Source organism: Miscanthus floridulus, chromosome 4, assembly GCF_019320115.1.
Source record: "Miscanthus floridulus cultivar M001 chromosome 4, ASM1932011v1, whole genome shotgun sequence".
Lineage (NCBI taxonomy): Eukaryota > Viridiplantae > Streptophyta > Magnoliopsida > Poales > Poaceae > Miscanthus > Miscanthus floridulus.
Genome location: NC_089583.1, coordinates 86,043,436 through 86,059,173, shown reverse-complemented (window position 1 = coordinate 86,059,173; position 15,738 = coordinate 86,043,436). Strand labels below are relative to the sequence as shown.

At 47.5% G+C, this 15,738-nt stretch overlaps 1 non-coding gene across 1 annotated transcript; it reads left to right on the top strand.

The window, feature by feature from the left end:
* The first annotated feature begins 657 nt into the window (after positions 1 to 657).
* Positions 658 to 764, top strand: LOC136553160 (small nucleolar RNA R71). Its single transcript, XR_010783066.1, has one exon. It is a non-coding gene; the product is annotated as a small nucleolar RNA R71 (small nucleolar RNA).
* The last annotated feature ends 14,974 nt before the right edge of the window (positions 765 to 15,738 follow it).

Genomic DNA, 15,738 nt, shown 5'->3' with positions numbered 1-15,738 from the left:
TCTTGCTCTTGTGGCTCAACTTCATTGGTTCTCTTCTCCTTTTCATTTTAGTATTTTATGGCAGAAGAAAAATTATCCATTTTAGTATTTATGTTTTCTATGATCTTATCATTAAAAAGCAAGCTTCTTAGAATTATTCTCATTAATCCTAACTTGTTCTAAGATCAAGTCTCTTAATGATGGTTGGTTAGGAGTATTATAATAATTACCTGGGTACTTACCTTGATAAGTCAACCATTGTTGTTGATTCCACCCTTGTCTTTGTTGTTGTGGAGCAGAATTGTTGATGATGATGTTTGCATCCTCCTGATATTCAGGGAATTCAACCCCCAAATATTCTCCACAGGTGTTTTTAGCATTGAATGCATCTTGAATACCCTGATGATCTTTCTTGTAATTGGCTTGCTATTCAAGCCAATTCAACAAGACGTCCATCTTGGTTGACAGTGTACACACCTCTTCTATTACTTCTTCGCTCTTATTGCATAATTGAATGTTGCATGATGACCAACCTTGATTAGAGGCTATATTTTCCATAATAGTTTTAACTTTTCCAAGGGTGAGTGACATAAATGATCTCCAGTAGTTGCATCTAGTTGTTCGTGAGCTTTCTGAGTTAATCCATGGTAAAAGACTTGCATGAGCAACCAATCTTCCATCCCATGATGAGGACAATATGAAATGTATTCTTGGAAATGTTCCCATGCTTCTGGAATGGTTTCTCTCTTCTGCTATTGGAAATTGGAACTCTTTCCTCTTAAGGCATTTGTCTTGCCTATAGGGAAGAACTTTTCTAAAAAGGCCTTTGAACACTTTGCCCACATGTTGATGTGATTTTTGTTGGTGTAGAACCATTGCTTCGCCTTTCCCACTAGTGTGAATGGAAATAAGTGAAGTAGAACGATGTCTTGAGCAACATCCTTGATGATGACCGTGCTACTAATCTCCAAAAAATTCTAAAGATGAGCACTAGCATCTTCATGTGCTTTTCCGCTGAATGGGGTAGCTTGCACCATGTTGATGAGGCTTGGCTTGAGCTTAAACTCAAGGTTGGTAGTTCCAAATGTTGGTCCAGTGCGAATGTTCTCAATGCTTAGAGCAAAGAACTCATGTAGGGTCTTGTCAGCCCTAGCTTCAGAAACTGGTGTTGGGCTTCCTCTTGTTTTGGTTGATTTAGATTGATGGAAATTATTGGTAAATCACAAACAAGTCTACAATACCCTGTATAATATATGAACTAAGACAAACAAGGGTAAGCCAGCTAAAGCAGAGGTTATGATTTCATCAATTAGTATTTATTTAGCCAATTCTCTTAGCCATGTGCCCCTCTCTGGCAACGGCGCCAGAAATGTTTGTTGATATTTCTTAGCATCACTCTTCACTAAGTTGTCATCCCTAACATGATGCCAGAAATGCGTTGTTGGTAACTATAAACGACACTAAAAAACTTAGAGGAAAATTATATATATATTAAAGTATCCGCAAGCACACAGATAATATACCATTGTAGCATCTCACCCAGGAGTATACCAGGTATCGTTATTTATATTTTATCCACATGGAGGAGCTATGGAGTTGTGTTGGCATAGAGATATTGACAAATATATATATACTTATGATAAAATCACTCTCATGCTATGGCAGGGCTAAGTCAAGGGATAAATAAATGATAAGTGTAAGATAATAATGGTATTCCAGAGATAGAAATAGAGACTCATAAAATATAGTACGGCTAAATAGGAGATTCATTAAGAGCAAAAGATTCCTAAGTCATTCCTTATTTACTAAGTTTTTTATACACCCAAGTATATACACTCTCATCTATAGTATAACTAACTTTGGATCTATGCATAAGGAACATTACTATGGAAGATCTAGAATAGAGTTTGTCTCCCTTCGCAACCATGTTCTACTTGCTCTACAACAGGGAGTGGACTACAAAGGACTCAACAGGAGTGTCACATCCGTGATCTACCACATGACCCAGAGTGCAGAATGCATCTATAGGAAAACAATATCTAAGCACCATGCTTACATAATATCGACCACTTAACTCACTCGAGTACTGAGCTCAGAGCTTTGCGAACATATGCATAAATTCATCATCAATCATAACTATATCAAGCATATAACTAGAGTAAACTAGGAACATAATAAATAGCAATATAATATTGAAGTTGCACAAAGTCTTAAATATAGAGATACAATGGCTATACCAGTTTCCAGATGGCAGATCTAGAATCCTAAGTAATAACACACACTCTACTTGAACCTTGCTAGCTAGCCTATACTAGAAACTTAAAGAACTAGAGCTCTATTCTCTTCTATCTAGAAACCCTAATTTCTGGTCTGATCTTGACTTATGGCAGCATGCTCTGGAGGGGGGCAGGGGCTGATTATATAGGCCGGAACATTAATCCTAAGCCCTTGGATCAAACCGACTTAAAGGATGGCGTAGATGCAACCTTGGAGATGATGGAGAAACCGACGTTGAAACAAAGACTGATAGGGGACAACGGCCTGTTGGTGGGGCTAGGTGGCCCCACCTGGCAGCCTCCTACCCTCTGCTTGGATGACATGGCTTCTAGAATCCTCTAGAACCTTCTGTAGTAGTTTTCTCCATGGATAAGCGCCATTTAATTTGACGTTTTGGTCCCCCTTGACGTTTTTTGAAATTACCCTGCTGAAAACACAAATTCACCAAAACTCATGGAAATTGTTAGTTTAAACCTCTAAATCTATGTTAGTAATCATTTTTAGATATTATTTCAAGTTATATTGAAGTTTATAATGAATGATAACTACCATCAACATACCCTCGGCCAATAGGGCAAGGCCTAGAAGCCTGCCTTGAAGGCCGATAACCCAACAGATGGTGCCTAGGAGGAAGACAACGAGTTCCCCGAGGTCGAGCACTACCTCATCATCTTTGGGGGCTCCCACCCGTATGAATTCTATAGGCAGCGCTGCATCACCGAGTAGGAGGTAAACGCCATCCACACCCTCATCACCCTGATGTAGCTCTGGTGGTCCTAGACAACCATCACCTTTGACCAAGAAGACCATCCTGATCACGTTCCCCATCCAGGGTGCTACCAGCTCGTGGTCAGCCTGATCATGGGCACCACACACCTCACCAAGGTGCTAATGGATGGGGATAGCGGCCTCAACATACTCTATGCCAGCACCCTCAATAGGATAGGTATCCCTTAGAGAAGCCTGTGCCCTAGCAAAGCACCGTTCTATGGGATTGTGCTAGGGAAGGAAGCCATGTCCCTTGGGCACATCCGGCTCAACGTCACCTTTGGCTAGCCGGACAACTTACGCAAGGAGCCACTCACCATCGAGGTCGTCGACTTTCCCGGTGTCTACCATGCCCTTCTTGGTCGACCGTGCTTTGCCAAGTTCATGGCCATCCCTAACTACACCAACCTCAAGCTCAAGATGCCTGGCCTAAAGGGGGTCATCACCATCGAGGGCAGCTTTGAGCAAGCCTATTACTGCAAGCAAGACTACGTTGCCCAAGCGGCCATGCTCGTCACCCCCTGTGCTCCCGACGGCCCTGGCCGCAACGTAGGGAGGGCATCGACAGAGGAAGTGTCCAAGACGGCGGCGGTGCTCGACCGATCGAGCATCGGTAAGGCGATCAAAACCTCTGGTGGCAGCGGTGGCTCGACTGGCCCCTTCATCCAGGTGCTTGACTCCCTAGAAGGGGCTGACCCGATCGAGGTGAGTTCCAACCTTTCCCCATGAGGGAAGGCCATCGCCGAGCCATCTGCCTAGAACTAATGCCTCTCGAGCCATGGTCCACCTGCTGACCTCCTTCGCCGACCTACCTCTCCAACAATAAAAACCAAGATAAGTCCCAACCACGACCCTCTTGCTTTGCTTACCTCTGTCTACTCTATTCGTTGTCTTCCTACTCGAGCCATCCCAACAATGGCTCAGATGCACCGGAGGCTCGACCGAGCTAACCACTTGCTGACCTTTTCAGAACAAGGACCGCTATAGAAGGCCCCCGAGCAAGGCAAGCACGGGTGGACAGAGCAGGAGGAGCAGGCGAGAGATCAACAAGGCATTAATGGAGCAGCCTCGGCCATCGCGTTATTAGCTATGTTCTCTTTCCCCTCTCTTGTGTCCATTCCGTTTTTCTTTGTTGATTTTTGCCTATCTCCTGATCCTTCATCGGATCATTCCACCCCACTGCATGCTGGTTTGAGGGCCCCCTAGAAGGGGCATTGCCGAGGATTCAAGGCCGGCCCATTGGGCTTCAAAGTCACCCAAAGCAACTAAAAGTGCGAGGGATGCTTGGGAGACGAGTCCACACAGCCGTCGAACGAGTGATGTCCGAGTACTGACTTGAGTCGCTCACGTTGACCTAATAAGGGAGGCAGTGAGCCCCCGAGTACTGATAGACAGGCTTGGGAATTATACAAGTGGTTCAGTCAGGAAGCCAAGCATCTCCCCTCTAGGGGACATGACCGGGGCACGGAACGACCGTAAATCTAGGGTTCTAACGGACTTACCCGCGAGCAGCACGGGCGCGGCGATCTTGGCCAACGAGGCCATCGTCGTAACAGCCCAGCCCAATGAGGGATCATGTCTCTAAGCATGACTCAAGAGCAAAATGGGATTACACATGAAAGTAATTTCATTTCATCAATTGGGAACGACCCATTTACAATATATGGTGGCAAAAACCACTACCGGATGCAAAGTACCGACGTTGCGGCTGGGCACCGAGGAAAGCCCGCCAGCGACCGGCCATGCAAGTGACACTACCTCCCCTGAAGGTCGGTCTTCATTGAGATTAAAGGGGGAGGTCAGGGCCCCGAGCCTAGAAGCTCGACAAACTGCTCACAGGAGGGGCAGACCGCACTGAGAAGAAGCAGAGATCTCCAAGCTGCTGCTTGGAGATTGGTGCCATCAACAGTAGCCCGAGCCTTCTGGAGAGCACCATGCCTGGTCTGACCATAGGACCAGAGTGTCACAGCAAGAAGCTTGGGCATTCCTGAGCCCTGCAGGTGGCTAGGAGCCCGTCGATGTCTGTGTGGTGCCACCTCACCCTCGATGCCGCCGCCTTCGGTGACAAAGCTATGGAGGCGACGCAGGACCGTAGGCCTAGCAACCCGCTGCCCTGCGCCAACACAGGAACAATGCTGCACCAATAGAGAGCCGCCAGATCACAAGCCTGAGCGCCTTAGCCTGTGCCTCATGGTTTGTTGGAGTCCTTCCACCCTCAAAGACACAGTCGCTCAGTGGACAACACCAAGCTCACTCGGAGGGAAGCGCCACACTTCATCGCCACTGCCATCACCGCCAAAGAAGATGGATCAAAGGAAGAAGAAGAGAGGGGGTCGGAGGAAAGGATTGAAGATACCACATCCCCTAGGGGCCTCCCTATATAGCCAAAGACGGTGCACTATGAGCGGCTCTAGGCCATCCGATCAGCCATCAGCGGCTATAAAGGACCCTGGGGAACTGGCTAGGTGTCCCTTCAATCCTCGCAGCATGCCTCTAGGTGGTTGCGTGATGATGGCCGCGCAGTAAAGGCAGAGTCAGGGAACCGCTGGCAATGAGTTAAGTCCCCTCTCCACTCTCCCCTATGCGCGTCGCCCACTTCACTAGCAATGGTCTCGAGGGCTGCGCTGGCTCCCTAGATGGAGCAGCCCGACCCCCCGATCAATGGGCGTTCAGGTGGCGCATCCCCCAAAAACCAACAACTCCCCGGAGTTGGGTTAGGAGTCGCTGAGTAGTGGGCCCAGTGAGGGCCTTCATCTGAGCCTCGGTGCGCTCCCACTTCCCCGATCTATGGCTACATAGGGTCGGCCCCCGAAGGCCAGTTTGAGAGGATCAGGACCTGTTATCACAGCCCTCACAAGGGCGTGGAGCTCCGGATGATCAGATGACCTCGAGCCATAGCCCAATGCTCTTGATCACCTGGCCCACGGCAGGCTCCGATAAAAAAGAAAGGCGCCCCTGGGCCTACAGTCGATGACTCCCAGACAAGTCCACCGAGCTCTCGCTCAAGTCAAAGACCCATGCGACATGGACTCACGAAGGGATCGACATCATCTTTGCTCAGCCTCGATAGCCGAGTACCATCCATCCCACTGGAGAAGAAGGCCCTAAGCCGGGCACAACACTCTCGCCAGCAGAAGTCGTCCCCTCCAAGGAGGGTTCGATCACTAGAAGATCGAATTCAGCCCTTCATCGCCATCACGCCAAGTGAGGCCACGAAGGGCTCGGGGGCTCCGGACAAGATCCTAACATACAGTTACATTAAGCCTCGGGTCCAATGGTTCCCGAATGAAGAAGACCCCCCGACCGACCCCTTCAGGATCACCTAGGGGCTCGGGGGCTATGCTCCTCAGGCACGCTCGCGCGCACCCTCTAGCAAAGAGACCCGGCCAAGCCTGACTCGACCGTAGCCTTCGCCTAGGGCTCGGGGGCTTCCTCGAGCCTTGAGATCCTGATCTACGGCACGACCAAGCTCCCCACGACCTCTAGGGGCTCGGGGGCTTCCGGGCCCGCGTGTCAGCCCCCGGGGCCGACCTCCTTCGCCACCAAGAAGACCCCAGAAGGTCTCGCCCGGGGGAGGCCGGTCCAAACCGACATCGTCTGACACACAGAGTGTCATAACAGAGCAACCGGACGACGCCCAAGCTTCTTCGGCTCCAAGACACCTCGACGGTCCACGGCGCACCGCTGCAAGCCTCTCCTAGATTCCGGTGCACGTAGACCATAGACTAGAACCCTTAAACCATCTTGTACCTGACCTATCTCGTTATATAAGGGATAAGGTCAGACCTAGAGGGGGAAGGATCCCAGTTTGATCATCAGACACTCCATTTCATTCTATCCGTCTCCGCTCTGCTCCGAGAGTGAGGCAACCCGGAGAGGGGCACCAAGAGCCCCTCTTCCACCACATCCTGCCGTCTCCTTCCTCTCCGACGAGGGGGAGACTCCACCGGCGGCGAGGCAGCCTTAAGATTAGCACCGAGCTAACCCCCTACTAAATTTTCTTTCTTTACACTCTGTTGTAACCCCTCGGATTTTGGGTGCTCTTGAGTATAAGGATCATCAGCTACCGGATGTAGGGACCGAATTGGCCTGAACCAGGAAAAACCGTTGCGTCTTTTCTGCGTGGTTCTTGTGTTCCTGAGTCCACCCAAGCCACCAGAGACCACATACTCTGACACCGACTCGAACAATATGCTTGCCGCGGTTTTGACTCCGCGACAGTACGTTCCTCAGATTGATTTGATTTTCTTGGTTAAATTCGTAGTAGGAGTACAATCTTCTTGGTCGTTCTCTATCTGGTGTTGATTTGGAAATCCCCTAGATGGCAAATCGGAAGCTAAGGACGCCAAGGAGGAAGAGATGGTTGTCGTTGTGGAGACAAGGAGGTGTACGGAACGCCTCCGAGAGGAAATGTCTTGAGCGGTAAAGGTGCTTCCTTTGTATACGAGTTACATTTGTGATTTCATAGTAGATGGTATTGGCGATTGATTTGGGAGTTACATATTCTGCAGTTTTGCCTAGACATCTGCTTTGAGCCGAGCACCACGCACTGTGGGCACAGGTAATTTCTAACTATGTTCTTGGAGAAGTAGTTGCTTGTACTCTGAAAATCTGTATGCAAAAGAGAAGAAATTGAAAAGTTTCCATGGCTCATTTTGTTAGTACCGTGTGCAACCGCGATGTCAGTTGCTTCCGGTGACCTGCATAATTCATTTTCTATGCTGACTTCCTATCGAAAGTGCAGTTTAATGAATGATGCTGGATTTTGGTAAAATTTTGTTGGTTAGTGTCGGAGAAGGCTGCTAATTATCCTCAGGCAAATGGGCCACAAAAACTTGTTTGCAATGTACTTGTGCACTTCTAGCGAAAGTGCAGTTTAATGATCATGGATTTTGGTAAAATTTTGTTGGTTAGTGTCAGAGAAACCTGCTACTAGACAAATGGACCACAAAAGCTTGTCTGCAATATACTTGTGCAGTTCAAGTGCATTTCCAATTCCTTTTTCTTTCATGATTTTGTTTATATATACAAGACTGGAGTACTATGATTTTCATCACTACTTTGACTGTGCTTCAAGTAAAAAAGGTTACTTGAATTCAGAAAGCTTGCATCCGGCAGGGAACATAGCAAGAATCACTGTATAGTCCAGTTTAGTTGCTTTAATCATACAATGCAGTTGCTTTCTCAACATATTTAGTTCATTTTGGTTGCTGCCTGCTATTCTGCTAAGGAATGCCAATAGACGATTGCTCCAACTATTTGAAGTGTACATTCTTGCTTTAAACAAAGATTAGTCTGTCAGTTCCACGGCAAATATGGTGTTTAGTTCACAAATATTGTTAGGCTAGAGTGGAAATAAATTATTATTGTACTAAAGAGGGTTTTTTAATCCTGAGGTTTATTATTTCAAATTATTCTTTTCTCAATCTCAACCAAGTGGTGGTCATGGTCCACCAACCTAAAGTTTTGCTCATTATGGTGTTACCTGTAACTTTTTTTAATTGAACATTCTTTGATGTAATTATGTAATTGAATATTTTAAATCGGTTTCATCATTGCTGTGCAAACTTTTCTAAAACTCATATTACTGCTACTCTTTTAAACAGCTTCTGCATAAATGCTTAAGACATGCTGCAGCCAAGTGCGGAAAACAGTGTCCAAAATGTAGGCAATTAATCAGGTAAGTCTTTCTTCAAAGCTGTGCAATCTTGACAACACATGTGTTTGATCAGTATAAACTCTAAAGGCTTTGACTAAATGATTGCCGATCTGCAACAACTGGAAGATAGTGCACCATCAACACTGTACTCCGGAACACCATTCAGCTCTTATTTCCCATTGAAGCTGAGGCAAGAAAGAATTCGACCTCATCACCTTCACCATGCGACAAGGATGTGAGAGCTAATAGGTTCTCACAAGGTGGCACAAATATGAGAACTAGAACGAGGAACAATAGGTAGAACAAGAAGCAGCTACAGGACCTTCATCGAACCCGGCAGTGCAACAAGCGCCCATCCAACAAATAATTGGATTTATAATTTTGATTATTATTCTTCTATTTTATGAAAGATTTTTTTAGACACATGCGTGCCGCATGTGCATCTCAACTGGTCACTATAAAAACTCTAGAGTTAGCCACATTTCTCAATATCCAAATTTGTCAATTTCCAAAACTCGGCGCCATAGCAGTTGGCGCCGTAGTAATTGGCGTCAAAATCCACGACGCCGCCGTAGTAATTGGCGTCAAAATCCACGACGCCGAGCTCAGGACACATCCGCGCCACGCAGTTAGCCACGTCAACGACACGCAGAAAATGACTCCGGACCTCGACGCCAAAGCAATTGGCCGCTGGCATCAATTGTCACAGCGCCCGTAGTCAGGGTCTATTTTTTTTTTTGAAAGGATATCGTCAGGGACATATTCGTAAAAATCTTTTAAAAAAGGCTAAAAACAAAAAAAAAGTCGGACTAAAACCACCCACGAAAAGGATGAAAAAACGGAGAGAGCCGGACAAAAAATGGAAAAGAAATTTTAGTTCTTTATTAATGCATACTAGAACAGGGGCGGACCCACCAATGTGGCTAGAGCTTCCCGCCGGTGAGACTCCCCTACCCCCTGCGACTGACTCTGCCCTCCGCCTCTTCCTGTGCAGCGCTTTGTTCTGTTTGACGGAAAGGTGTGAGGTCGGAAGGTAGACCATGACAGGAAGCGAAACGTTTTCCTGCCTCTGGTTTGGGCCACGTTTGGGCTTTATAGCAATAGAGAAGCCCAAGTCGAATTAGATTAGTGGAAGTCGAATAGTCTGGCCACTTCGGCAATCAGCGGTTCCATTCCACCGCGGCACCGCCCATCCCTTTGCCTGCCTTATTGTCCATTCAGTTCCAGGTTTCGCCGGCGCATTGGCGTAGTCCGCAGAGACATCCGTCATCAGTGTCGTCGGCCATCGCCATGACTTCCTCGCTGACCAGTCACCAACCCACAGGCCATCACGGCACCACCATGGATGATGCCGACACTGCTGTAGGACAGCAGGGAAAAAAAGAAAGGTAAGTTACTAAGTGTTGATTCTTCTTGTAGTGTAGTCCGTCCGGCAATTAGAGTCAAGTCTGATACATTCAATTGAAAATTTGAAATACATCATTCATTTTAAAGTCTTCGTTATGTCTATGATCAATTGTTAACGAAAAGTCCATCTTTAAAATAATTAGAACATTATTTTTGAGATTGTGACATGATTTATGGATAATATTTTGTTATTTTCCACGTTATTATCTCTTATCTTCTATACAATCACTTCATCACACAAGTTAGTAGTTCAAAAGTTCGCCATAGGTGAATTTTTATCCTGGATTACTAGGATCGTATCTGTGCATTGTGCAACGGAAACGAAACAACATTTGACAAGCTCAGCATTGGCTGAATGCCTGAATGGCAACCAAAATCAAGGTTGATGAACACGTCGATGCTCTGTCCACTGCGGTGGACCGGTGCGTATTTCTGCGTTAGGATTTGATGACAACGAAGGAGGGGTGCATTGTATAATCATTTACGTTGGTATAGTACCACGATTGCGTGGTTCTTGTCATAGGCTGGATTGAAGTAGTGGGTGCCCATGTGCCAAATTGTTTCGAATTTCCACTTTCAAAACTAACACATTGATTTTATTCAGAATTTTTTTCTTTCCGTATACAAAACACATGAGATGTGGACATTTTACAAGATGCTTGCCGTATTTGTATTTATTTCCTAGTGATTCAGTAACTAAGAGCTTGTTTGTTTCCATGGGGATAGGAACTAGAGACTAAATTTTAGTCTCTTTTAATCAAACAGGGGGACTAAAACAGGGACTAGAGACTAGTGGGTAGAAGTCTCTTGGGTGAAGCTTATTGGGACTTATAGGGCCACATTGACACCTCATTCCCCACATTTGTTGCTGGTCCCCACCCCTTCTTTCTCTCTCACTCGTTTCTCTCTCTCCTCGTTGAGATCTAGACCGGTGGCGGTGCGCTCTCCCACGGGCGCTCCCCCATCGGCGGAGCCGCGCTCTCCCACCTGCGGAGCCGCGCTCCTCCACCGGCGGGGCTCGCGCGGCAGGGGGGGGGGCTCGTCGGAGCTCGCCATGGCCATGGCACGCGCAGCCAAGGACTCGTCGGATCTCGCGGGGCCGGCGGGGAGGGGTGCGGACAGACAACCGACGAGGAAGGGGCACGTAGGGTGTGGTGGCCGCTAGCGGGGCGGGCACGGCCGTAGCGCGGCAGCGTGGGGCATGCGCGGTGGAGCTCGCACCCATGGCGTGAAGGACGAGCTCGGTTCTGTGCCGTCTCCGTGGCCTCTCTCCAAAGGAAGAAGAAGGGTATTTTAGCCTTTGTTCAACCATTTAATCTTTTTTAGTCTCTGAAACCAAACAAGTTATTTAGTCCCTCTTTTAGTCCTCGTCACCCGTCTCTGGAACCAAACGGGCCCTAATACTCATGGATTGGCCTTTAGCGAGTTGAACCTGAGTCATTCCATGACCGCAGCATGTCACATTCGAATGGAGAAGGCCATCTACCATCTCAAAGCCAACCTGGCTGATCTAGTGTTGCCCAAGACTGCACACCGGCAAGATTTCGCACGAGCATGAGCCAAAATCAGCAACCAAGTGCTGTGCTGCTGTGGATTAGACCAGAAAGGACTCTGATTGCTGATTCTACACAGCAGCTGGAACTTCGATTGGCAGGATTTTGAGTGGCCGCTGGGAGCACGAGGCTGGTGGCGTCCGGGGAGGCTAGAATGCTAGATGAAGGCTCTATTCATTATTAGTCATTGTTACGGACCGGACAGGCCTCCTCGAGGGTGCAGGCTCGATGCTCGAAGCGGTGGGACGCCGGGACGGGAAGCCGTACCTCTGACGGAGGTCGGCGAAGCGGCGACGCGCGGGCCTCCGCTCCATTCACATAGGCGTACGCGGCCACGAAGACCGTCCGCAGCAGGCGAACGGCAGTTTGGCCTGGGGCTCGTAGCGACCGTGGGGAAGCGGAGCACAGCGGTCGAAGGCCGTCTGCCCGTACCTAGCGACTAGCGAGTCCGCGGCTCCACCACGCCCAGACGCAGGATAGGAATAATACCGAGGTAGGGAGCACTTGTTGAGACGGCATCAAACGTGGACTCTACATGGCAGAGGGGAGCGGGTCGATTAAGCTGCATACGACGTTAAGTATATTTTCGATAATAAATAAAAAAATAATAATAATGCTCCAGAACATATATACAGAATCTTAAAAAAACCAAACACTCTGCTCTGCGCTCGCTTCAACAAAGCGGCCGGCTCAATAGGCCCACTACGCTCTCTCCTCCATCTACACTCAAACAAGTCCCAGAAATCGCCAACTCCTCGCTTCACTCGTTGCGGCTCACCGCGCCGTCCGCCCGCCATAAGCCGCCTCACGGCCACACCCCCATCCCGTGTCGAGTCACGACACGTTTGACGCCGCGCCGTGCTCCATCCCCCGCCGTGCCCACTCCACCTCGTCACGTCGTGCCCGACCCCCGCCCCTGCGCGTCGTGCCCTTCCCTCGCCGTGTCAAGGTGCTGTCCACGCCATCGTTCCCCACCAGGAGGTTGTGCCCGCTGTCGACGTTGGCGCCACCATGACGCTCGATCTCAGCTCGCGACATCACAAGATCCGAAGTGGCCAGACCTGGAGCAGGCTTCTCCGGCTGCAGCTCGCGCTCCCTTCCTTCCTCGGATATTGCAAGCGCGTGTTGCAAGCGTATGTTTCAAGGTTTCAGGCGTTTCATATGCATGTTGCAAGTGTTTCTTGTGGATGTTGCAAAAGTAGATCGGGATATTACGTATGTTGCAATGGCTATACAGGTATGTTGCAAGTGTCTGTTCCAAATATTTCAGCTGCTTCAAACGTATGTTGCATGTGTTTTATCTATATGTTGCATATATTTCACACTTATATTGCAAGTATTTCATTCGGATCCGTTGTTGCATATGTTTTCACACATATATTGCAAGTGCTTCATCTAGATGTTGCATATGTTTTGCAATAGCTACACTTGTGTTTCCCTTATGTTTCAGACGTATGTTGTAAGTGTTTTAATTGTTCCGGACGTATGTTATAAATGTTTCCTCTAGATGTTGTAAAAGTAGATTTGGTGTTGCATATGTTGCAGTGGACCTCATCTGTAGCAGCTGCCTACTACAGTTGTTGGACCCGCCTACATGCGCGTGGGTGTGGAGGGGGTGCGAGCGGATGGCGTGGGAAACCGTGCGGGCGTAGATCGAGACGTAGCAGGTGTCGGACACAAAGCGGCGCGGGATACGGAGCGGGCACAGGACCCCATGTGAAGCAAGCGTGTGGCATGAGTGTTCGGATACTAGTGTCCGAGCGCTAGCCTTTCTGGTATATTTTAGGTGTAGATAGATAGAAGAAGATGTAGCAAACGTGTATGTATGTTGCAAGAAACTCAATACATATTAGAATCAGACTCCGTATCATCGCTAGATGTAAGTTATTCTAACTCGTATAAGCACGCCCATGAGTTCGTGTCACATATGAGATATGGAGGGTATGACCTAATACGTCTTGAAATTGGACTTCGTGTCGATCATCACTAGACGGGATCTATTCTAACTCGTATGAGCACGGTGCACGGGTCATATAAGTTAAGTTCAGACGGAAGAAACTCTCCACTGTCGATTAGGTGGAGGTGGATTAAAAAATGGGATGAAATTTTGGTTCTTTCATATATTTATTAATTTGGATAATAAGAGAGTAAATCTGGACTCATCTAGTGATATTCTTCAACTCAAATCCAGTGATGCAGCGAGTTGCAATATATGTTTTAGAACTTATCGATGCCGACAACCTCCGTCGAAGCATCACCCATTAACCACAATAACAGGTTCTGAACATTGGAAACAAAGCGGGATCTAACGTCACAGAAACTTCTCAAGTTGAAAGAGCATCAACCGTCTTCTCGTTGAAGATGATCAAGAGACCACAATATGGTACCACCAGTACCAACTATGTTGAAACTGGAAGTCGGAATAACGTCCTGAACATCGAAAGATCAGAATCCAGCGAGCCGATGACACTGAGATGCAAACAAGGAACACGATCATCCCCACTACTCGCATCAACCCTGCAATAACCAAAACGACGTGAAGAACGCTAAGACATTCACATCGGAACTACTATGACTAGATTGAAAGATGGAAGGTCCTCGCTTCTAGAGAATGATGGTGGGACCGATGCCCAGGAAGAAGGGGGGGGGGGGGGGCGACGATGATGGTGCAGGAGGGCCTAGGACGACAGTCATAGAGGAGGTAACGACATGCTATGCATGAACATGGAAGAAGATGGTGGCATCTTCAGCAGTTCCAGTCAGCTACGAGTAGATTTTTTGACATGGGCAAAGTCAGGAACTGACGACAGACATTTTTTTGAAAGAATCAGACATAAGAGCTACGGCTTGTATTAAAAAGAAGAAAACAGTCACTACATAGAGCAATAAAGCCCCCCCCCCCCCCCCCCCCCCCCCAAAAAAAAGGACCTCGCAGCGACAAATGAGTAAAAAACAACAAGCTAGTAACAAAAATAACTATAGACAGCGACCTCACCATAATTCTAAACCGCAACACCACTCTACAATTGAGATCTAAATTACTATACAACCACAATCGCTCCACAAGCACCATACCATCGCCCAACTGATTATCATGCTGCAAAAACATCACCCAGGAAGACAAAACCATCAAACCAACATACCATTGCCCTTGTTAGCGTCATCATCACACCGACGTAGTCCCACATCGTCGATCCAACTGCTGCCATGTAGGGCTGGCCGTCACAGTCCGCTAGTCACCGCGTCAACAGATCCGCTTGCGCCGCTTATAGACGTTGTCCATCACTAGACTAGCCATGTCATGCAAAGCTAGCCGAACTTATGACAACCATTATTTGGGGATTGCAAACCAAAATATAATAACCATATAACGATAAAATTTACAGTAAGAATGCCTTGTGCTCTCACTACCTCCTCTCTATCTAGAAGTTCCTTCTACAGTAATTGTTGAGCTGGCTATAACATCACAAATTACTTCAGTTTGTTGTCTAACAGTAAAACTTCGAGGTTAGAGCATTGCTGGTTTCATTCATCTTCTCTAGTAATAAAAGGAAGGAGAGTAACACCAGTTTTTTTTTTGTTCCGGCAACTCTACAACTACAAGAGAAAACGGGCATGTGGTCTGACTCGTTTCTTCACAAATGCAGAACAGTTGCACTGACGAAATGTCTCCGTGCGTGCCTCAAGATCACAGAGGAAGATAAAAAGCAGGGTCGTACGTTTTGTCTATAACAAAGTGGCGCCACTGTAGCAACCTCAAGCATCATTATGCGACCGGCTGGTTGCTCCCAGTGTAAACAAACAAGTCCCGAATGAACGGTCACAAATCAAATTATTGTTGCCACCTTCAAGAACAACATATCGAGTGTCATCAACAGTAACATGTCAGACTGCACCTTTCCCTTGTTTTTAGCCCCTCGGCCTCCTCATTAGCTGCGGATGGTAGTTGCACGTCATTAGTTGCTATAATTAAATAGATCACATGTCTATTATTGTGATCAATGATTAAGTACATACCCCCTCTGTCCCTGAATAAATAAATTCATAGCAAGTTTAGAAGAAGTATGACAGAGAAAATACCATGCTACCCTGCAT